At 42.3% G+C, this 25,385-nt stretch overlaps 1 protein-coding gene across 1 annotated transcript in view; it reads right to left on the bottom strand.

The window, feature by feature from the left end:
* LOC130024180 (leucine-rich repeat-containing protein 37A3-like) overlaps positions 1-25,385 on the bottom strand; it is a 79,675-nt gene that overhangs the window by 52,093 nt on the left and 2,197 nt on the right. Inside the window, exons 3-11 of the mRNA XM_056114857.1 lie at positions 24,083-24,180; positions 22,000-22,074; positions 16,839-16,903; positions 16,165-16,272; positions 15,333-15,463; positions 8,554-8,673; positions 7,698-7,890; positions 5,248-5,345; positions 2,486-2,568 (exon numbers count right to left, since the gene is read on the bottom strand). The gene's annotated coding sequence lies outside the window, so the exon portion shown is untranslated. The remainder of the gene's footprint in view (positions 1-2,485; positions 2,569-5,247; positions 5,346-7,697; positions 7,891-8,553; positions 8,674-15,332; positions 15,464-16,164; positions 16,273-16,838; positions 16,904-21,999; positions 22,075-24,082; positions 24,181-25,385) is intronic.

The raw sequence follows: 25,385 nt of genomic DNA, 5'->3' as shown, positions 1-25,385 counted from the left end.
GTAATCCTCCTGCGTCGGTGGTGGTAGACGACGAGGTCTCATAGATTTCCTGGGAGTTACAATACCTTCAGCAGGATGGCCACGGTGAACTGGATCCTTCCCCCGGTTTTCGGGGGAAAGAATATATTTGAGAAGTTTGGAAATCTGGGGCCGAAGGGTAGGGGGTGATTCAGCGGCAGGATCAGGGGAAGGTGAAAGCCAGGGATTGGGGGGGCCTGGGGGGCTGGGGGCCAGGGGGACTGGGGGTAGGACTCTCCCCCGGAGAGGAGCGCCCTGTATATGGGTAGAGAAAAGAATTGTTAGTATTTTTATTGCCACATCCATGGCTAAGGAATTAAGGCAGCTGGGCGCTGCCCGTGCATGCCCTTATCAACCACGCCCTTGGCAACCACAGGCCCTTGGCAACCGCAGAACCCACCCCTCACCACCTTTATGAGCCTTTAAGCGCCTTTATTGGATCTGGGCAAAGCAGGCTCCTCAAAGCCAGCAGGACCCAGGCTTTCCTTTTTCCCCCAAGGCACCAAACACATCCAATCAGGTCCTCTACCCCACCCCCCTTGCCTCCCCTCCCACTCTTGCCACCCAACAGGACTGGGACTGCCCACTCGTTTGGGCGGAGCCCCAAGGGTGGGGGAGGAGCAGCTTGTCCCCAGACAGGGAACACTGGTGAATTCAACAGCACTAATCCAGCTGTGGTGGTCTTGGTGCTTCCTCCTCACTACTGAAATCCAAGAGACATTCGTCCTCCCCTTGGCCATCCTGCTTCCAAGAAAGGCAGTTGACCTGCAAGAGGAGCACTACTTCGGGTGGGTGGGGGTTCACAAATGTTGTCATTTCCTTTAAGCTCTTAGTCTCTCTGATTATTTATCACTCTCCTAGACAGGGGATAGCATGGAATCAGGGACCCAAAATTTTCTGAAGCAGGGCTCTGGGGCCAGAAACAGTTGATTCTGGGAGACCATTCTTGAACGGAATGAACAGCCATATGCACTCCTTTACACCAGCCTGGGGGGAAATCCCCCTTTCTTGCATGGAACTCAACATAAATTCATGGAGAAAAAGGAGCAAGCTCCTTTCTAGAGGGCTGCCCTTCTAGCACTCGGAGGGAACACTTAGGATGTTCACGTCAGAAAGTGAAAAGGCTTTCTTGCAATACTGTAACTAGCACCCATTTTACTTTCTTCACAGTCCTTCTTCTCATCCATATCAGTTTTTATTATCTCACACTTCCAGAATATAAATTTCATGAGAAGGGGCTTCTTCCCGCTCTCTAGTTGAGTAGAAAGCCCCGAATGGAGTTGGTTCCAAGAGTAGCCTCATTTAGGGATGGATGTTCGTTTTCTGAATTCTTTGGCATTAGTACGAAATGTCTTCTCACCTTTCTTAGTAAGGTGGACATTGTTGTCTCTTTGGGGGCCACACCTGGAGGTGTTTGACGCTGTACCTGACAGTGCTCAGGAGGCCATGCAGTGGCAGGTATCAAACCCAGGTCTCCCTCATCACAGTCCATGCTCCAGCCTGATGAACTATGTCTCAGGCTCCTAAGCTAAGTCTTTTAAGACCAAATTGTAGGTGTTGGAAGTTTTCTTGGTGGGTTTGATTTAAACTATTTAAAAAAGTTCTTTGCAGGACTAGATCAATAGTTCAAGAGATTGAGCACATGCTTTGCACAAGAAAGATTTGAATTTGATCCCTACCATCACCTGGTCCCTCGAGCACTTCGACAAGTGACTGTAACAAAGAGCCAGGCTGGGTAATTCCTGAGCGCTACCAAGTGTGAATCCCGCTACCTTACCCACAAATAAAATTTATTTTACAAAGGAAAAAAACAGATTTTCAACAAGAGGAACAGAATCACCTTTTCTCTCTTTATCTTCCCCTAACTCCCTAACTTTGGAAACAAATTTTCTGACTTTGAGCCATGTTAATTACATATATCCAACTCCAAATTTATTCCCAATGATATTAAACACATTTTGCCACCCCCCACCATCCCCCGAATACACACATAGTGTATTCATATGTTCTCCTGGAAATTAACAAGTTAATTCCTAATGTGGAATACTGTGCAACTGTTGAACAGAAAGGTTCTTTCATAAAATATTTCATACAAGATATATATGAGATGCTAAGCTCTAGGTATGAAATCATACTTGAAAAAAATGATAACTTTTCGAATGCTGTAACATAATTGTACTTAAGGCCCCAAATCCCTAGATCCTGTTTAAGAGGAGTTCAAAAAGGTATTTCTCTGACAGAACTCAGAGGGCACTCAGAACTCTCCACATTTCAAAGAAGGCTTTAGAACCAATGGCTAGGACTTCAGGGAAAATTCAGAAATTCCCTCAAATAAAGTTTGAGAGTTTCATATTTTTCTGGGGGTGCTAGAATTGCCTACACATGCTCAAAATTTCTAAAATCTGCTCATTATTTTGAATTACAGACATCCTGTATATGTCATCCTTGAGTTTTTCTCTTCACATACTTGAATTAAATCATGTAGTCCTTCGGTTCTGGCATCAGTGAGCTCCTCAAAAGGCCGATATTCCACAGCTACTTTACCACTTTCTGAAATAAAGTTAACAAGGATCAATTCAAACTTATTGGCTAAAATGTTCTTTCTATAAAGGTAGTGCACAGTGATAGTGGGTGTGTACTTCCTTTATACGTCCAATAATTTTATTTCTAAAGCATAAAATAAGAGCATTTTCCTTGTCAATGCAGACATTAAGTTTGGTTCCTTTTGCTTCTCTGTTCTGAGGCCATTCTCAAAGGTGCTTAGGGATTATACCCACTTAGTACTTGGAGTCATTCCTGGCAATGCAGTGCTGAGCTGGAACTGAAACCTGCTTCCTGCATGCCAAGAATGTGCTCAGCCTGTTGAGCTATCTCTCCAACCCACTCCTTCTTTCATTTCTTTTTATCTGGGGTTTGCAGATCCTACCCTCTGGTACTCAGCGACTGTTCCTGGCTCTGTGCTCCCTGATGGTACTAGAGGGGACCATATGCCGTGCCAGGGATATGCAAGGCTCTGGTACCATCTTCCTAACCCCCCATTGGTTCTTAAAAGTTATTATAGTTGATAGAAATTTTACCAGATGACCACAGAAGTCTCTTTTGCTAGAAAATTGCCCAGACTGCAAGGCTGAAGTCAACCCAGGAGCTACTCGTGTAATAAATAAGGTCTCTGACAACTGAAAATTCCTTTCTCTAAGACTGCAGGGCTATAAAGCAAGGAAAGCAATTCTGTTTGTGGACTCTCTACAGATTATTCACTTTCCTTTGGGCACAGCCGGAAATATCCATAGCACTAGAAAATTCCATAAGAGGAGAACATTTAAAAATCTTAAATAGTATGACCACTATTTGTTTTTGTTGGGGGCCACACCCAGCAGTGTTAAGTCTTCTCCTGACCGAAGTACTTGGGGGCTGCTCCTGGACGCTAATGTTGTGCCAGGAATCCAAACCTGGCCTTCCACATGCATAGCATGTGCACTAGGCCTCTTAGCTATCTTCCTGGCCGCAGCAGAATCACTGTGAAGGTTCACAACAAATAGTTGGTTGTTACATCGAATCACAAACTCTCAATATGTCAGTGCTGAAAACCAACCACGAACTGATTCCAGTTAATTTTCCTCTTCAGTAGGAAAATAGTAGCAATAATTAGAATATTTCGTCCTTTACTAAATTCTAGGTAAGTCTCTTTAAACATTTATTTATTTTATTTTTATTATGTAATGTTTCTTTTTCTTATTTTTTTGTTTTTGTGGGTCACACCCAACAATGCTCAGGATTTTCTCCTGGCTCTGCGCTTAGGAACCACTCCTGGCGGTGCTAGGTGACCATATGGGATACTGGGAATCGAACTCAGGTCAGCTGCATGCAAGGCAAACACCCCACCCAAGGTGCTATTGCTCCAGCCCCTTTCTTTCTTTCTCTTTTTAATGAATGACTGTGAGATAGAGTTACAGACTTACAAACGTTCGTGCTTCTGTTTCGGTCATACAATGATTGAGTACCCATCCCTCCACCAGTGCCCATTCTCCACCACCAGTCTTCCCAGTATCCCTCCCACGACTCCCTCATTCCACCCACCCCCCACCCCCCACCCCCCATGGCAGGCCTATTCCCTTTCAACCTCTCTCTTCCTTTGGGGGTTGTGGTTTGCAATATAGGCATTAAGTGGCCATCATGTTCCGCCTGTAGTCTACCTGCAGCACACATCTCTTATTCCGAATGGGCCCTCCAAGCATCCCTTACTTGGTGGTCCCTTCTCTATCTGAGCTGCCTTTTCCCCCAGCATGTGAGGCTGGCTTCCAAGTCGTGGAGCAATCCTCCTGGTCCCTATCTCTACTATCCTTGGGTGTTAGTCATCCCATTCTGTTACTTTATATTCCGCAAATGAGTGCAGTTCTAGGTAAGTGTTAAGTATTTACTTTTACAATATAAGGTAAGCTAAATTAAAAAAGGGACTGGAGCAATAGCACAGCAGGGAGGGTGTTTGCCTTGCACACGGCTGACCTGGGTTCGATTGCCAGCATCCCATGTGGACCCCGAGCTCCGACAAGGATAATTTCTGAGTGCAGAGGCAGGAGTAACCCCTCAGCATCCCTGGGTGTGACCCAAAACGCAAATGAAAGAAAAGACAATTGCGGCTTAGAAATACCTTCACATATCTGTCTAGAGACCCACTGTTGCATTTTCTAAAGAGGCAGAGGGCCAGAGTACTATTACAATGGGTCGAACATTTGCTCTGCATGCAGACAACACAGGTTCAGTCCCTGGCACCCCATGTGGTTCCCCGAGTCCTACTAGAAGTGGTTCCTGAGCACATCGCCAGGAGGAAGCCCTAAGCATCAGCAGGTGCGGCCCAAAAACCAAGAAAAGAAAAAAGAAAAAAAATGGAGGACAGAGCTAGTACTTAAACAGAGGAGTCTGGAGTTTACAGCCACTATACTCTTCTGCTTTACTGACAAACAATTGAGAAAGAGGAATTGGATCAAATACTCCCTCCACAGTCTAAACTATTCTACGTTTATACATTGGGAGTAATATTTGCTGTAATTATTTTTCACAGATTCCACAAAGGACAAATTTGAGACTACTCTGTAAAGCATCTAAAAAACAAAGGAATAGGAAGTACTTATATTTCCATTATTTTCAATATAATTGACTTCTCAAAATCAATTTACTTGCTCGTCAAGTAAGAAAGCTGCAGTACTTCAAAGATAACCAACAAAGTCTTACCTAAACCACAATGAGCAGTTTCTGAAATGCATCTGACACGGTCTTTTGAATAGCAAACTTCTGAGTCGTCTTCCTTTTCATAAGGAAAGATAATGGTCCTACATCCAAACAAAACAAATAGATTTACTACGCCAATCTTTCTAATTGATTTTTATGAAGTCTAAAAACAGAACTGGGCCTGGAGCTCTAGTACAGAGGCTAGGGCGTTTGCCTTATATGCGGCTGACCCGGGTTCGAGCCCCCGCACCTCATATGGTCCTCCCAGCACTGCCAGAAGTAATTTCTGAATGCAGAACCAGGAATAACCCCTGAGCATCGCTGGGTATAACCCCAAAAATAAAAAAGTTAAAAAAAATAAAAATAAAAAAAAAACAAAAAGAGCACTACATCACGATCTTAATGAGTAAGGGAAGGCACCACACAAGGCTATGTCTTGAAGGCTCTGTGCTAAGTATATTCTGTCAGGGCTATTACCATACATTTTAGCTATCTGATCAATTCTGGACATTTGTAAACAGGTAAACTAGAAGGGAGAAATTAGTCAAGATCAGTGCACAAATCTCATACTGATTACGTATTTCAAATGGGCAAACCTACAGACTATTCTAGGAACTTGACATACCTCACACCACTAATATTCCAAGAGCAGCAAACCACATTTGATGGGGTTTAAGGTAGAAGGCTACGAATCATAGAGGAAAATATATTTTTACAGGAGTGTGTATCATAGACACCCAAACACATACACACACACACACCCACACAAACACACACACAGCTCAACCATTAACAACATGTCAATAATCTCTTATTTAAGGGCTTAATGGTCCCTAGGGCAAAGAGAACAATCAATGGTCCCTGGGGGAAATAGAACAATCTTCACACACTTTCCTCTAAGGAAACTTTTGTGAAGCATTTTCAGCAGTTGATTCAGAACACACAATACAAAATAAATTGCTTCGGTTCTGCTTGGGGCAGGGGTTTGGGTTCGGGATGGAAACACACAAAATATGGTGGTAGCAAGGTGTAATGGTCGTGGGATTGGCGTTTGAATATTAAATGTAGTCAAATATTTTTATTTTTTATAAAAATAAAAAAATTACTTTATAATAATCACTGTATCATTGTCATCCTGTTGTTTGTCGATTTCCTCGAGTGGGCGCCAGTAACGTCTCTATTCCCCCCCAGTCCTGAGATTTTAGCAGCTTCTTCCAATGATTGGAGCTCTTTTACGATCAGGGAAATGAGACTTGTTGTCATTACTGTTTTGGGCATATCGAATACGCCCCAGGGAGTTTCCCAGGCTCTGCCTGTGTGGGCGGGATACTCTCGGCAGCTTGCCGGGCTCTCCGAGACGCAAATATTTATATATTTCTCTCTATGATTTGTTGCCTACTGTCTGAACCCCATCAAACATGGTGTGGCAATTATGGAAAATGGGTAGGAAGTGTCTTATAATGTGAAAGTGGCCTGGCCTGGAGAGTGGCGGCGGTTGGGTAGTGGAGATCGGCCGCCGGGCAGGGTCCCTTGGGATGGGAAGGACCCTCACCCGCCCCTCTCTGGGGTGCCCTGAGTGAAAACGGTCTGGCATGGAGTCCTTTACTTTGCAAAAATTATAGTGTTCAAAGCAAGCCCGAGCCATCTGGATACCGCAGCTAGGAGTAACCGAATTGGATAACTGTGGTAATTCTAGAGGTAATACATGCAGATGGGCGCTGACCCCCTTCCCAGGGGATGCGCACATTTCTCAGATCAGAGCCAATCTGTTCAGCCTCCCCTTGGTTCTGGCCACGAGGCAGGTGCAAGGGGCTTTGGTGATGGTGACTAGATAACCTCAGGCAGATGGCACGCCCGCACCCCCCATGGGGAGTGACAACCCATTCGAATGTCTGCCCTATCACCTATCAATTTCAGGAGCTTGAGAAAGGTTTGCTAGTACCAAGGATGAGCTGGTCTCATTAAGATTCACCTACCAGAGTCTGTTCCAGTTCTTTCACTAACAGCCCTGCCTTTGATTTAATACCCTAAGCCTAAGTACCAGAGATTCTGGGGGGAAAAACATTTTTATTAGTGTATTTCATTATCAAAATGAAGATTTTGGTGAGATAATGGACAATTACACAGGATCTATACTTGAAAAATTTCTTTGGAACAAAGAAGACTGTTAGCCCCAAATAGGAGAAACAGTATTCCCATCCCTATATCTCTAAGGTTCTTGGTAGGAAGACAGCTCTAAAATTGTGAAATGTCCCCGGGTCCTTTGGCCCCACCAAAAAAAATGATTCTGTTAGTTACTACCTAAGATTTAAACAAGTATTGTTAAAAACATCTGCCCAAGGCTTTAGCAGCTTAGCAAGTAGAGGGATGTTTCTGATGTATCTGAAAATATGATGAGCGAGAGAGAGAGAGAGAGAGAGAAAGAGAAAGAGAATGAATGAATGAATTCTTACCCACACCCCCATTCCAGTCCCCACAGAGACCTTCCAGTTTATCCAAAGTCTCCTCGGCTCTGCCAACTCCAGGGCTCTTGCCAAAGGACGACAAAACCACCTCTAAAGCACAGAAGATCTTCACACTTTGCGTCTGAAGTGGTGCCACAATATCTTCATTTTCCCTTTCTTCAAGTTCAGAAAGATACTGAAGCTGGTAAGATTTTAGATTGAAGGTCCTTCTGAACATCTCAATGTAGATTTTAAAATGTTTAATTAGATGCTACTCAATGCCTCTTTTGCAAACGACAGCACCCAAAAGGAGAAAGTGGACAAAGGGAAATGCCCTGCCACAGAGGCAGGGTGGGATGGGGAGGATGGGGGGGTGGGAGGGATAGGTATTCGACCATTGTATAACTGAAACCCAAGCACAAAAATTTGTAAATCTACAAATGTACCTCATGGTGTTTCACTAAAAAAAATCTAAAAAACAAAAACATATTTCTGGAAAAAAAAAGTTTAATTAGAAATAAAAACGAAACTCCAGCAACCCTTGCCAACCGTTGAAGTAACCTGTCACTTCAACATTAAACAAAACTTCCCATGAACTACACCAGCCATGAACATACAGAGCACACAAGACTTGTAGAATATGGACACCACCGTCAACTCACTGAGACCTTATTGATTCTGGGGTGTGACCGGTGGTCCAACACTTTCACTTAGACGACTCTCATCTATCTGGTCTGTAGGTTCTCTGAGCCCGCTGGGGTAACACCCCACACAGCTGGGAGTCATGCAATACTCAGGAGAAAACCCAGGGCCTTGAACACGGTGGGCACAAGTTCCGCACTTGAATTCTCTCTCCGCTTCCTACCTTGACAATCCTTTTAGACCATCCACTGAAACCAAAATATTAGTTTGCCAGTTCCTGGCACTGGGAGCTGTTTAGGGCAAGTGTAGAATGTCGAACTGCTTTATGTCTGCTGAGACGAACCTAAAGACATAAGAGAGGTACTCGAGGTTAGGAACGACTTCCCACAGAGATCTAATTCAGCCCACCCAAGACTTCTCAGTACAAGTTTCAAAAAGTGGCCGTGAAGAGCAAATCAAACAAACTTTGCTAGTTGCTGTAGTTTCAGAGCCATGCTCAGCAGTAATCAGTTCCTCCGAGCTCTGTGCTCCAGGATCACTCCAGGTGGTGGTTGGGGGAATCATTTGTGCGGCTGGGGATAGAACCAGGTTGGCAGCAAGCAAGGTCAGCCCATTAACTCCTGGCCTATTTCTTTGGTCCTTAAACAGTTTAGGCATTAAGTTCATAGGAAGCACTAATACTTATTATTCTCAAGCCGTGGTACTTTTCTGCATTATTTCCAAAATCTCTGATTAATCTGAGCTTGTCCCTGACTTCTGGTGGTAAGTGAAACTATAAGCCGTAAGATCTGCAAGATTGTAGATAAGCAAAAGAAGTAAATTGCTTCAGTGATTCTATCTAGAAGCTCTTGCCTGTAACTATAACCTGATAGGTAAGATAGACCTGCCACCAAAGCCAAGACCTCATCTACAGCACTCCTCTCTCCAAATTATTAGCCTTGCTAGAAGAGACTACAGTTTCGTTTATTTTTTTGTTATGCCATTTTATGAGCAACGATCACCTGCATTTCTCGAGAAACGGTCTCGTTCCTGACGTTCCATTCACTCTCAATGGGATGAACATCTCCGAATGCAACAGTTATGTGTACCTAGGTCGAGAAGTCAACATGACGAATGACCTGGCACCTGAGCTGCGCAGGAGAAAGAGAGCAGCTTGGAACGCCTTCAAGAACGTTGAAGAAATAGCTAAGAGGACAAAGAACCTCCGGCTCCGGGCACATCTCTTCAATTCCACTGTTCTTCCTGCATTAACATATGCCTCAGAGACCTGGGCCCTACGCAAACATAATGAGAACGCTATTCGAGTCTCCCAAAGAGGAATCGAAAGAGCTATGCTTGAGTATCATGCTTCACTCAAATGAGAGAAAAGAATCCGAAGTTCCGACCTTCTTCGACGGTCAAGAATCGGGGACGCTCTCTCATTTGCCAAGGCGTCAAAAATCAGATGGCTGGACACATAATGAGATTTGGAGGTGACTGCTGGACTAGAGCCATTACCGACTGGATTCCACGGGACATCAAAAGATCACGTGGCCATCCACTTATGAGATGATCAGACTTCTTTGTCAAGACCCTGAACGATCGATTTGAGGCTCTTCGTGTTCCTAGAATGAGCAAATGCCATTGGGCTACATTAGCACGCGATAGGGATGAATGGAGACGTTGCTGGCACCCGCTCGAGCGAATCAATGAATAATGGGATGTCAAGTGACCAAGTGATCAAGATCATCTACATAAGAGCTTCTTTATAAAATACAAATACCTGTATTCTTAGTTCACTAAATACATTATTGTGGACTTCTTATATCACTAGTTCTTAAATGACAATTTTAACTTTCAGCCAGTATGTACTATATGAACTTATTAATAAAAATTCAAATGCAAGGGTGGAGAGATAGTCCAATGGGCAAGGCATTTTTGCATTGCATGTGGCCAATCTGGGTATGACCCCCAGTACCCCATGTGGTGCCACTAAGCCTACCAGGAGTGATCCCTGAGTGCAGAGTCAGAAGAAAGCCTTGAGCATTGCAAAACATAAAAGAAAAACTATTCAAACACAAATAAAAGCAGAGCAATACTAATTATTGATTTGTTTCATGTGCCTATCACTATAACCAGTTTACAAGCACCTTGAGTGCTCAAAGAATCCATATTGTATCCTTTCCTCATGCTCTGGAGCAAGAAAAGTTTGTTTCTCACAAAGGCTTGATAGTTTGTTGGTTGAGAGAATAAATCAAGGAATGAGAGAAGAGAACAAAATTAGTTTCCCCAACCTAAAGCTGCCTGAGGAGAGGGAGCAATGAAGACTGATCTTTGAATGCTTACACCACAGACTGGCCTGGACCTGTAGTGACTGCAGCTTTGTCAACTTAGGAAGCTTCAGAAGGGTTCTGAGACTCTGGAGAGGAGTTACCTTAATTTTGTAACAGTGTTGTTTTTTTTTTTTGCTGGTAACTATGCAGAAATTCTCTGATGACTTGGGTCTTTCCTTCATTTTACATTCAGATCCACTTTACTTTTCTGTACTTATAGGAGGCCAAAAATAGACAAGAACAATGGTGCTCTCCAAGGTATAAAAGAACCTCTCATAGAAATGGAAAACTTTCAGAGAGAAGGTAGTAATCCCAGCCTGTGCATGAGATGATCTAACTAGGGTACCACCTTCACAACTACATCCTGATTTATAGGATGTTGCCATTATCACTATACTGGTAATGAATCTTATGCTATAAAAATCTCAACACCATATTTATGAAACTCGCCTTCCTCCCTCCTGCGGTGCCCTCACTCATGCAAGGTCTACGCTCTGCCACTGAGTCACATCCCTTTCCTACGAAATGGTCTTAATAGCCAGTGAGAGAAAGGGGTGGGGGGAGTACCACTCATCAATTACAATGGATACGGCACTGTAGCACTGTCCTCCATTGTCCATAGATTTGCTTGAGCGGGCACCAGGAACGTTTCACAACAAATTGTGAGACTTTGTTATTGTTTTTGGCATATCGAATACGTCACGGGTAGCTTGCCAGGCTTTGCAGTGGGAGTGAGATACTTTCAGTAGCTTTCGGTAGCTTGTAGGCAAACGCTCTACCCGCTGTGCTATTGCTCCAGCCCAAAAGGGATATAAGTGTATTTACTTATTTATTTGGGGGTGTGGGGCCACACCTGGCAATGCCCAGGCTTCATCCTGGCTCTGCACTCAAGAACCCCTCCTGGTGGGTCTTAGGAGACCTTACCTTAGGGATGCCAAGGATCCAACCAGTGTTAGCAAGTGCAAGCCAAGAGCCTTCCCCTTCTTTACTATCACTCTGGCCAAAAGCGGTTTCAATTCCAGCTGTAATATGACCGTGAGATGGCCAGAGTTTAGTGGCAGCTTACTGTCTGCAAAGCAAATAAGGTCCAAGAGACCTTGACCTCACTCCTAGGGGTTGGAGTAGGGGCGGAAGCAGGTGTTGGGTCTGCAGAGGAGCAGAAGAGTCTGTGGTCACACGGAGGGGTGTTCTCATGTCTGATGAAGGTGCAGGCAAGGACAAAAGGACGGGGAGTGAGAATGACCACTAAGAGAAGCCAGTTCAGGGAGCCGATCAGAGGTGGCTTAGAATTATCATGTGAAAATCTTGGAAACAATAATTCTCATTCATATATTCAGAGGTATGGGAGCGGATGGGGGGTCTGCACGGGAAAACAGCAGAGCGGGGGACCCCCTGGTTCTACCCCCATCCCCTCCACACCCAACCCTGCTCCACCAAAACTGAACCGAACCACAGAAGAATGGAAATGGGCCAGACAAATGAATGGGACTAAACTGAGGCCTAAGTGACATGGAATTCAGGAGCTGGAGACGGCGGAGCCTCGGGAGCACCCAAAGGGAAGAAAGTTTTCAGTGGGAACTGGGAACTCAGGGTGGGCATCGGGAACAGTGGGCGGAAGACAGAGCGATGATGCTGGCCGCGAGTCCCTCCAGGCAGCAGAACTGTCAAGCGCACATTGGACCCCCTCAAAGCCCAGTGGAGGCTGGGAACTGGGCTCTGACCCTTCCAGCTAGTCTCTTACTGCAACCAGCCTCAGAGTTTCTGCAGAAGACAGCCTGTGGGGACGGGCCGTGTGCTGCTTGGATACTGGTAGACACTGCAAGGCAGTGGGAAGCTGGTGGGGGGGGGGGTATATGGCAGTGTAAGGTGCCCCAGCCCAGCACTGCTTCCCACGGCCCCGATCCCAGCCAAGCGCCAACCCATCTTCAGCGGAGAGGACTGGAAGAGCAGGTGCAGTTCGCAGGCCCATTGGGCTAAGTGGGCGGTGCGCGCAAATACAACGTGACCATGGCCTAGAACCGCGGATGGGGCGGCAGCAGCGTTGGGGAAGACGCGCACGGCATTCAGAAGGCGAAGCGGGGATGGCTGAGGACAGAGAATGTTGCAGGGACGCCGCGGTCACCCACCGCACACAACTAGAATTTCCTCCATCTAGAATATTTCTCTATACCCTCAAACCCAATACAGTAATACACACTTCTCTAATACTGCATACTGTTTTTCTTCTATAGTCTAAACGGAAAGTTTTTATCTGTAGATCTGAGGTTGCATGAAGGTTGGTGTGGGGAGGGTGGAGAATTGGGAAAGGTCCTTGGGACATCAGTCAAGGGAATTAGTCTCTGGTGTTACGTGTGGTACTGCAAACAAAGATGTATGCACAAAATCAATGATTTAAGATAATGTACATCCTGGTATCACAATAAAATTGACATAGTTAAAGATTTTTAATAAGAAAGCACTGAAACAAGCTATATTTAGCATCACAATAATTTTGCATACCAAAGTAATATCTGATTTCATATTAATTCTTGCAATTCTCTAGAAACGATAATATTTTTATCTAAAATATGCCTTTTCACACTTAGGACCTCACACATGTACCTCTTCGTATTTGCATTACTGATAAGAACTTTGTAACATTTTACTAATCACCATTTACATGGTACATGGTAAAAAATCAAGTAATCATTTTTTAAAAATATTCCACAAAACTCTGAAAATCTTAACATGGCACTTTCAGAAATTTAAACTGCAGCTTAAAAATATCAACTGCGCTCAAACACATTTTCACATTTTCAGCATTTTAAATAGCACAGCGGGTAGGGCGTTCGCCTTACAAGCGGCCAACATGGCCGACCCGAGTTCGATTCCTCCGCCCCTCTCGGAGAGCCCGGCAAGCTACCGAGAGTATTCGATATGCCAGACACAGTAACAACAAAGTCTCCAATGGAGACGTTACTGGGCCCGCTCGAGCAAATCGACGATCAACGGGAGGGCCTTTACCTTTACCTTTACCTAAAAGATCCTACAGACAACAGGAAGCAAAATGAAAAAAAATCATCGTGAGCTGCACACAGTAATGAAGTTGAATGACTGGAGAGATTGCTCAATGGGCTGACCACATGCTCTGCATGCAGGAGGCCCATGTTTAATGCCCATCACCACCAAGTTCCCATCATCCAAAGAAGTCACGCTGAGCACCAAGACGGGGGCACCAACAGATGTGGTCCCGAAACAAACAAACAAAATATACATACCCTATTCCCAAATCAGTATTTCTACAAGACAAGCAATATTTAAGCACATTATCAAGGCAAAAAGAGCCAACAGACTATACTTATCCAACTCAAACCCGTATTCATTCAGAATCAAAAATTAAAATGAAAAAATGACCTCTACTCCAAACCAGAAAAAAAAACTCTTCAAAACAACTTTGCAGTAAAGCAGTATACATATCAGCAAGGTATTCATGAAGGCTACTTTCAATGGAAACCATCGTTTCCTTTATATTCTTTACTTTTAGAAGTTTACTGCAAAGAGACAAAAGTATATGGAAGCTGGAAGTTTACAAAGGAACTTTCTTTGTTCTATTCAAGGAAAATATAAAGAACCAGTAAAAGTAAAATTCACTTTCCAGAAAATGTTTCTAGTCATTGTAAATAATAGTAAATCCACAATTCTTTAAGAGACTCTTTTCTTAAAGAATGCCCAAACTGCAATACATACAACATTCAAAGTTATAGAGATATTCAGATTGCCATTTTCCTTACCATTGTTAAAAAAAACAACAAGGAAAATTTAAGCCTCCAATTTTGATAGATTATATTATGGTCTATATAACAGCATAACCTGTTGGAAGAACTTTTATATCCAACAAACAAACATAGACTATGACTCAAAATAAAATCACAACATAGAGCAAGAACTGTACTTTGCATTTGTTAGTATAATAGGGTACAAATTCACATGCTTGCAAAAGTGGAGATGAAACAACAATCAGCAAACTTGTAGGTCACCAGGAAGCTGAAGGTTTGGGAAACAGAGAAGCTATTTCCACTTTAATCTTGTCCCTTGAGTAGTGGCATAGGAGAAGACTCAAGAACAAAAAATGAGAGCAACCAAGGATAATTTACTAAAATTCACCTTAAAAAAAGACTGAATCTGGGGCTGGAGCGATAGCACAGCGGGTAGGGCATTTGCCTTGCACGCGGCTGACCCAGGTTCGATTCCCAGCATCCCAGATGGTCCCCTGAGTACCGCCATGGGTAATTCCTGAGTGCAGAGCCAGGAGTAAACCCTGTGCATCGCTGGGTGTGACCCAAAAAGTCAAAACCAAAAAAAAAAAAAAGATTGAATCTGCCATCTTGGATCTCTGCACCTGGTGTAACTCCCATAGTACAGTCTTTGGCATAAGTTAAATAACATATTCCCCATTCAGATGCCATGTAATTTTGAATTGATAGGCCATACAAATACAAACTAACTGTGGCTAGTCAGTAACTTGTAGCTAAATATCAGATAAGCATTAACATAGAACTCTGAAAGGGAAGGGGAAAAAACACGATAAAAAGAACGGAATTTTAAACTATCACACAGTATTTAATCACCTTTATGGGGAAAAAGTGATTAGGGAAAAAAAGTGAATAGAAAATAGAAAAGACAGGAGTATTTTGAAATGTTTACTAATTACCATAAATATATTTGTAATTGAGGTAACTGCTATAACTTCAAGCCCCATTCGTATCCTTTTTTGTTTTTCACAGTAAGCGTTCCAGGTATCTTCGTTAAACCCATAATTAAAATAATCAGAAAGGTCAGCGCCTAAAAAGAAGACACAACTTTTGTATGCAAGTATTTCAATCCTATTTTCATGCAGCAAATAAAATATAAAAATGTAAATGATAAGTTCTATAAGTATAAATACTTCTTCAAATTTTACTAGTTCTTCCGATTATTACTCTAGCACCACAAAACTATGTTTTTAATGAAATTTCCTTTATAAATGGCATTATAAGAAAATACTATGCTATGCAAGACTAATATAATGCTAAGCTACTGTTACAATTTAGCAACACAGGTCATTACTGCTAATTATGCTTAGGACATTTATAATGACATTTACAAAAATCCTATGAATACTATTGATACTGAAAGTTAGATATTTTTCTAATGACTGTAATATGAAACATCTTTTAAAAATCTGCAATCCAGAGAGATAAGTCAAAGAGCTAGAATGAATGCTTTGAATATAGATGCCCAGGTTTGATCACAAGCACACAAGGTAACCAGTCATTGCCAGCAGACCTCAAGCACCATCAGGTGTTCCCAAGAAAAATCCAGTCCTCTTCTGCTGGGGAAACAGCTCGAGTATTAGAGCACATGCTCAGTGGCCTGGAGCACACGCCCTGGTACCACAATGTTCATCCCAGAAGACTGAGCATCACACACACTGAGTGCCCCAGGACCTTGAGGGTCACTGAGGCTGGTCCCAGGGAGGGGTATGGAGTCATTTATCATCTTACCAGGTTCACACCATGGTTTATCTTCAAAAGAATCCAAATCTACCTCCAAGAGTGGAACTCCATTAATACTTCTAGGTGCATCGAGCTCTACCCCTTTGACTTTTGTTCCTTTTTTAACAAATACAAAATAGAGAAAGAATGGCATGAGCAAGATACTGAGAGAAAAACAGAAAACACCATTTTACTAGTGATAGCTCTCAATGAAACAAAGGCTTCAATGAGAACATTAGAGTCAGGCATACTATAGGAATAAGCATGTTATCAATAACAGTAAGTTTAAACTTTAGGGAAGAAACTCTAAGATAAAGTGTACGGATTAGGAACTTGTTAACGCATTCAAATAAATTCCTGTACCAATATGTACCAATAACTTCCAGGTGTTAAATCCCTTTTTATATGCTGTGAACTATAACAGGTCTTACAGGGTTGTACAAACAAGTTAAAATCAAAAGAGGGAAAGAAACCTCGTGACCCACAAACTCTACAAATACGTATTCTCTTACAAAGCCTTTCACAGAGAAAAGTTTCCCCATCCTTGAGACACAAGTTTAAACGACTCTCTTGAATTGAACTGAAGCACTCTTCAGATCACCTGTGATAGCTACTATAGTCTGTACGTTATTCAGGCATAGTCATTACTTTCCTACTGATGCACTGGCAAATACAAATTTTACCTGTAGTTCCATAAACTCTTCCTCCTGTCTTGATATTAAGATTCACTGGTGCTTTTCCGTAACTCCTAAGAACAACAAAAATTATTCTGATAATCCTGAACTAAACAAAAATAGCAATATACTCCATGTATACAAGTTATACATATATAGACTGACATTGACTAACATGTTTTAAAAAAGTGGGTGTGGGGGAGGGTTCCGAAGTGCTGATTAGGGGACCTAAGGGTCCCTTCCTGCCATTACTGTGGTCGGCAGTTCAATGCCTGGGTCTGAGAATGCAATGTTCTTCAAGCACTGCAGTACCAAGGATTATCTAGAGTACCCCAGTTGTGCTCAGAGACCTTCAGAGCCAATTCAGCAATGCTCGGGGGACCAGGTGGTGTTGGGGATCAAACTAAACTGGTTACAGGCAAATCAAGTGACTTAACTCGCTGTACTATTTCTCTGACCCCTAGGGGGAAAAAAGTCTTAATTTTTTGTCACTTATTAAACAAAAAATTTAAAAAAAAACAGATATTCTGGGATCAAGAAAGATAGTGCTGAAGGCCTTCAAAAGTACCCCCAGATGTGTCCTTGGAAGCACCTGAGCACGACTGGAACAATACGACCACATACATTGGCCCTCAAATTAAACCACCTACCATTGGGCTGAGAATCACTCGCAGTGAGGCCTGGGCCACCTGAACAAAGGGAGGACTCTTCCACAAAAGAAACAATTACATCTTATATGTTTGGGTTAGGGCACATACATAATATGAGCATGACCTGGGCATCATCCCCAACACAATCTGACCCCTCGCACACTGCCAGATTATTATCCAGGGGTCCCAAGCACTGTCACTGCTGCTCAAACAGCCAAGAATCAACAGGAGGAAATCCCCAAGGGCAAGGGGGCCCCGGAGCAACACCTGGCAGGCCTATCCCTAAAAAAATTCATTCCAGTGATGCCAACACAATTTATTAAAGAGGCTTTCCTTACTCCACTTCACATTACTTGCACCTTTATCAAAGATTAGATGAGCATATGATTGAGGAGAGATGTCAGTGTATTCAACCCTGTTCCATTGGTCTGCAGTTCTGCCTTTGTTCCAGTACCATGCTGTTTTAATTATTACTGCTTTGTAGTACAGTTTGAAGTTCGGGAGGTTGATTCCTCCCATTTTCTTTTTCCCAAGAATTGCTTTAGCTATTCGTGGGGGCTTATTGTTCCATATAAATTTCAAGAGTGTTTGCTCCATTTCTTTGAAGAATGTCATGGGTATCCTTATAGGGATTGCATTGAATTTATACAATGCTTTTGGTAGTATTGCCATTTTGACAATGTTAAGTCTCCCGACCCATGAGCAGGGGATATCTTTCCATTTCCTCATGTCCTCTTTTATTTCCTGAAGTAGCATTTTGTAGTTTTCTTTGTACAGGTCCTTTACTTCCTTAGTTAAGCTGATTCCTAGGTACTTGATTTTCTGGGGCACAATTGTGAATGGGATTGTTTTTTTCATGTTGCTTTCTTCTCTCTCACTGTTTGCGTATAGGAAAGCTATGGACTTTTGGGTATTGATTTTATAACCTGCAACTTTACTATACGAGTCTATTGTTTCTAGGAGTTTTTTGGTGGAAGTTATTGGGTTCTCTAAGTAGAGTATCATATCATCTGCGAATAGTTGGCATCACTGGACGGCTACATGCAAAAAAATAGGCTCAGAACTCTGCCTAACACCATGTACAAAAGTAAGATCAAAATGGATTAAAGACCTCAACATCAGACCAGAAACCATAAGGTACATTGAAGATAAAGTTGGCAAAACCCTCCATGACATTGAAGCTAATGGTATCTTCAAGGATGCCACGCCACTGGCCGAGCAAGTGAAAACAGAGATAGATAAATGGGACTATCTTAAACTAAGAAGCTTCTGCACCTCCAAAGAAACAGTGACCAAAATACAAAGACAGTCTACAGAATGGGAAAGGATATTCACCGAATACACATCTGACAAGGGGTTGATATCCAGGATATACAAAATACTGGTTAAACTCCACAAGAAGAAAACATCCAACCCCATCCAAAAATGGGGCAATGAAATCAACAGAAACTTTCTCAAAGAAGAAATCCGAATGGCAAAAAAGCACATGAGAAAATGCTCTACATCATTAATCATCAGGGAGATGCAGATCAAAACCACAATGAGATACCATCTCACACCTCAGAGACTGGCCCACATTCAAAAGAACAAAAGCAACCGATGCTGGCGTGGATGTGGCGAGAAAGGGACACTCCTTCACTGTTGGTGGGAATGTCCACTGGTTCAGCCCTTCTGGAAAACAGTATGGACGATTCTCAAAAAATTAGAAATTGAGCTCCCATTTGACCCAGCAATACCACTCCTGGGAATATATCCCAGAGAGGCAAAAAGGTATAGTCGAAGTGACATCTGCACTTGTTTGTTCATTGCAGCACTCTTTACAATAGCCAGAAACTGGAAGAAACCTGAATGCCCAAGAACAGATGACTGGTTAAAGAAACTTTGGTACATCTACACAATGGAGTACTATGTAGCTCTTAGAAAAGATGAAGTCATGAAATTTACATACAAGTGGTACAATATGGAAAGTATCATGCTAAGCGAAATGAGTCAGAAAGAGAGGGATAGACATAGAAAGATTGCATTCATCTGGGGGATATAAAGTAACAAAGTATGAGATTAATACCCAAGAATAGCTGAGATCAGCACCAGGAGGATTACTCCATAACTTAGAGGCCAGCCGGGTATCCTAGAGGAAAGGGCAGTTCAGATAGAGAAGGGAGCACCAAATAAAGGATGTTTGGAGGATCCTCGCAGGAGGGGAGATGCATGTCGAAAGTAGACTATGGACTGAACATGTTTGCCACTCAATGCCTCTTTTGCAGACCACAACACCCAAAAGGAGAGAGAGAACACAGGGGATTTCCCTGCCACAGAGACAGGGGGGATGGGGGGATGGGGGTGGGAGGGATATTATCCATGGTGGTGGAAAATGGGCACTGGTGGAGGGATGGGTATCTGATCATTGTATAATTGAAACCAAAGCACAAAAAATTGTAAATCTACAATTTTAAAAAAAATAAAATAAAATAAAGGGAAAAAAAAAATTCATTCCAGGCCATTAGCACTGAACACCACTTAGGAAGCCGCCCCACTCCCCAATTCCCCCGTGCCCCCCCAAAAAGGGGGTCTTAAAAGTTGAACTGTTTTTTTCTTCAAAAACCTACCTGCCAGTACATGTCCCACTGTTACACACTTCCCAAGAAACTAAGCTGGTCAAGGGAAAGTAGCACTGTAGCACCGTCCTCCCGTTGTTTATCGATTTGCTCGAGCGGGCACCAGTAACGTCTCACAACAAATTGGGAGACTTGTTCTTACTGTTTTTGGCATATTAAATACATCACAGGTAGCTTGCCAGACTTTACCCTGGGGGCGAGATACTCTCGGGCGGAGGAATCGAACCCAGGTCGCCATGTTGGCCACATGCAAGGCAAACGCCTTACCCACTGTGCTGTCACTCCAGCCCTAAAGTGTAAGTAACACATTTATATATACATCTTGTCCTCATTTCCTTGCCTCCTACTGAATTCAGTAGTCAGCAATCCTGTAAGAAAGAAGTAATAAGAAATAGTCCTTGTTTTATAATCCAGTGATCTCCTTTAGGCTCTCACTGCATTCAATACTGTTAGTAGATCGTCTTTCAAATACATGGACTACTTTTGTCCATAAAATAAATTCATAAAATGAAATCAATCTAAACCAAAACCAGAATGTGGTTCTTGGTGTAAGTGGTTAAGGACGGAGAGAAAACAATAGGGAACAGGTTTCTAGAATGCGAGTACCATTCCATATCCTGATCTGGGTGGAAGTTACATGAAAACGAAACACTTGTAAAGATGAACTCAATTTCATTTAACGTAGTAAAATATACCTGAAAACAGAGGGAAAAGCTAAAATTTGGAGCCAGAACCCCATTCACATTCAAGGTTTAGCCAATATTACTTATGTGATTTTGGCCTAAGACCTGTATACATTTTCCTTAACAGTAATTTAGATAGCCACGAAGTGCTAGATCCCACATACCTGGGAGTCCAAAGGAATTTCAAGCAAGTATGTGAAAGTATTTCATTTTAACATGAATCTCCCACACTGACCAGATCAGTTATATTTTCAATTAACGTCTCGACAAGCCGTGAAGCCATTGAGTTCTCCAAGTTACCCATAATTCTGTTTAGTACTCAAAAGTATCTTCTTTATCCCCCCATTTTAACTTAGATCAAAGAATATAACATGGATTCACAGTCAGCCTTCTAGAGAGGTCTGTGCTAATGGACCCCTCCCTCACTTTCCACTTACCTCTCCACCCTCTACAGCCCAACTCTGCAACTTTCATCCACAAAAACTGTCTCTCCACAGCTCTTTTTCATGGTCATTTTCACTCATCCCCTCCTGATAATTCTTTTTAAAATTTTTTGGATGTTTCACAATCATCAGTTTGCTCCTGGCCGAATTCCACTATCCGGATAAGTCTCATCCAGAAATTAATTTTGAAAAACTCCAGCATGCAGATTTTGTGATTGAAATCTCCAGCTTTCATGAGGTCAGGGAGGGTTCCCTCCCTCCATGTATCCCTGTTCTTCTGGAAGCCCGGCAGGAACACCTCCAGCGCCATGTGAGCTCTCTCACAGGCCATGATCCAGAATAAATTAGAATAACAAACTTAGAAATAAATCTTGAAAGAGATCAAGAATTTCTCTCGGATCCTGCACAAGGCTGAGTCATCCAGAGGTAACCCAGAGAGGAACGGGTGAATCCCCACGTCCACCCAAACAGAGTGCCAGCAGCCAAAAACCTCCACATTCCACAATCAGCTTTCGGAGATCGGGCACAGACTACCCTCTGTGCTTCTGGAAGCCCAGCCGTCAGGCCTATGCCCCAAAGCCACCAGTTAAGAATTTCACTCCATCTGTTACTCCGTCAACACTTTTGGACACCCTGGAGTGTGTGGATGCAATTCTGGCTACGCAACATCTCTAACTCTGTAACACTGTTAAGCCAGAAGTAGCACACAGGACTGGATGGTATGTAATATGAAAGGCAACCAATTTCAATTGACAAAATCTATACACAGAAGGCTTTACCTGTAACGTCTTAGTAATCTCTTACACAAGGTTTAAGGGCTCCATGGTGAGATAGAAGAATCTTCACTACCGGGGCTGGAGCAAAAAAGCAAACAAAGAAAAAATTCACAATCTTTCTTCTAAGGAAACAGTTTTTGATCATCCTTTTATCAAATTATTTAAAACGAGCAATGTAAAATAAATGATAGTGGGTCTGCTATGGGGGCATGTTCAAGTGGTAGTTGGGAAAATTGGAAATAATGGTGGTGAGAAGGTGCAATGGTGGTGGACTGGTGTTGGAATATTAAATGTCTGTAACTAATGACTAAAAATCTGTTTTTTTTTTAAATTTTGCTTTTTGGGTCACACCCGGCGAGGCACAGGGGTTACTCCTCGCTCTGCACTCAGGAGTTACTCCTGGCGGTGCTCAGCGGACCATATGGGATGCTGGGAATCGAACCTGGGTCGGCCCCATGCAAGGCAAACGCCCTGCCCGCTGTGTTATCTCTGCAGCCCCTAAAAATCACGGATTTAGGATTTAGTCACGGTCCTCCCGCTATTCATCGCTTTGCTCGAGCGGGCCCAGTAGCGTCTCCATCGGAGACTTTGTTGTTACTGTGTCTGGCATATCGAATACGTCACGGGGAGCTTGCCAGGCTCTGCCGTGCAGGCGAGATACTCTCGGCAGCTTGCCGGGCTCTCCGAGAGGGGCGGAGGAATCGAACTCGGGTCGGCCATATTGGCCGCTTGCAAGGCGAACGCCTTACTGCTGTGCTATCTCTCCAGCCCCTAAAAATCATTTTAAATTATTTTTTTAAAAAAATATACTATCAAGTTACACTGTATGCAGAGATTCAAGATAGGAGATTTAGTCTTTTTTTAAGTGAATTTTCATAAATTATCTTCTTCAGCAGGGAAGCTGCTGGCTTACTCTGGATTCAGCATCTCACGCAGACAGCAATTCAAAGCTACAGAAAAATCTGGAACGAACTCTGAAATATAGTTTTAAAATACATTTTAAAATATTTTAAAACTTCGGGGCCAGATAGATAGCACAGCAGGTTAGGCACTTGCCTTGCACACAGTTGATTAGGGTTGGATCCCTGACACCCCATATGGTCCCTAAAACCCAACAGGAAGGATCCTTGAGCACAGAGATAGGAGCAAGCCCTGAGCACAGCTGGGTGTGGCTCCAACCCTCACCCCTGCTAAAAATGTATTTTTTAAAGGATCGGTTCCAGAGTAACACCTGAATATCTCTGGGTGTGCTCCTACTCCCCCAAACTAAAGAAACAAGCCATAGAGAGTTTAAAAATAAAAGCCTTCTGATTTTTTAAAAATCAATTAAAAAACTGAATTAAAAATATTAAAATCCTAGAGCTAAGAAAATAGCTCAAATAAAAGCACATGCCTAACATGTCAGATCCTGTACCATGAATACCACTGAAAGTATCCCCAACACTACCAGTTTTGGGCCTTATTTTAAAATATATACATATATAACATACATAAAAAAACAAAGCTCAAGATTGGAAGAATTCAAGCTGCAATTTAATAGTTTCTAAATCTAAAAATTTGTAGCACTCATTTTACAAAAACACTTTCAGTCCTAGAATTACAAATTACTGATTCCATGCAACTTTTATAATTCAATTCACCATTAGGAAGGAAATGTTTTCCATGGCTAAGTATTTTTTGAGACATAAATAACAAAGAATTTGTTTTAGGTGTTCAACATGACTTGACATACATATACATACATATATGTATGTATATAAACTGCAAAATGCTGATCACAGCAATTTAACATTCATTGTCACAGTTTTCATTTTCTTCTTATAAGAATGTTTAAGATGTACAACTTTTAGTAACTGAAAGTAAAACTTAAATAAGAATGCTTTCATATCATGATATGATAAAAAATGTAAAACCAACAGAATCTATCACTAACGTCTTAATAATGGCACCCAGTTGTTGATACAGGACTGCTAGTTAAAGAAGTAAAGGATGTATTTCAGTGGGAGAGCACATGCTTCACATGTATGTGGTCCTGGGATCAATTCCCTGCACCATAAGACTAGAAATTGAAAATTTAAAAACTTACCCATATTGTGGTGCTCCCGTTATAATGTCTCCGATAGTGACATGAACATCATCCTCATCATCATCACTGTCACTATCATATTCAGTTTCAGTCACTTTCTGTACCAACATAAACAGTAATAAAATAGATTCAATAATGCACCTTCAACATGAATAACTGAAACAGTAACCAATTTGTTTCATTTATGGGTTTAGAGTTATGAAACCAATGTTTCCATTTCTTCTTTGTAAATTTAATGTTTTAAAAACTAAAAAAAAGTGATAGAAATGTGAAAAGAGGCTGTCAAGAAGTTTTTGTATGACAAACTAATGTATCTTTATGCGTAAAGCTTTCTCTCTTGCAAAAAGGATCTAAGGGAATGTGCTAAGATATCCAGCAGATAGAACCATAAAAAGTAGGCATTGGAAGAACTTTTGGCAAAAGGAATGTGAAGATAAGAGTGAAAAATTAATTATGGAGCTGGAGCCATAGCATTGCAGGGAGGGCATTTGCCTTGCGCACGGCTGACCCTGGACTCGATTACCAGCATCCCATATGGTCCCAGAGCACTGCCAGGAATAATTCCTGAGTGCAGAGCCAGTGCATCAGCAGGTGTGCCCCGAAAAGAAAAAAAAATTAATCATACTAGGCACAGTGTTAGGTTAAAAAGCAACAAAATGTTACCAAAGAGCTCACCAGTCATGGCATTCATTTATATCTTAGAAGAGGTCTTGCCACAAAATGACCGGGAATATATTTTATCTGAAAAACGAAAAAACATCAGCATACTTAGGAAATCTCTTAGGAAAGTGTTATTCTGGCTCTAAACAGCTATTTTGTCCATAGTATCCTTTTGGTTAACTTTAAGAAAAAGGACCATTTAAACCAGTATTTATGAATAAGAGACGGTATGAGACCAGGATGTTCCAAGGGGCAACGGCAGAATTCCCATGGGTGGGAGAAAGCAGGAGACTAGAGGACCATTAGCAGGAGAGGGCAGGCCACCAGGCCACACGTGGAAAAAAAGGCTGGAAGGGGCCAGAGTCTGAAAAAGACGGAAAAACATGAACCTGGGAACAACATTTTTACCAGGACAAGTTTAATCCTGCAGAGTACCAATCTCTTTCTTTCATAGAAATAACTGAATATATTAAAATCTTCAAAAGACCATGGTAAATTAATCCTGCAAAACATCACTTTGAAGGTGAATGAGGTCAGAGACCAACATACAAAATAACATCTTGCTTAAAAACAAAACCAAAAAAGCCAATTATTTCTTAAAAGAACTGTGATCATCTAACAGGTTCAGAACTCAAATGAAAGC

Source organism: Sorex fumeus, unplaced genomic scaffold (genome assembly GCF_029834395.1).
Source record: "Sorex fumeus unplaced genomic scaffold, SorFum_2.1 ptg000001l, whole genome shotgun sequence".
Lineage (NCBI taxonomy): Eukaryota > Metazoa > Chordata > Mammalia > Eulipotyphla > Soricidae > Sorex > Sorex fumeus.
This window is presented reverse-complemented; position numbering and strand designations above follow the sequence as displayed.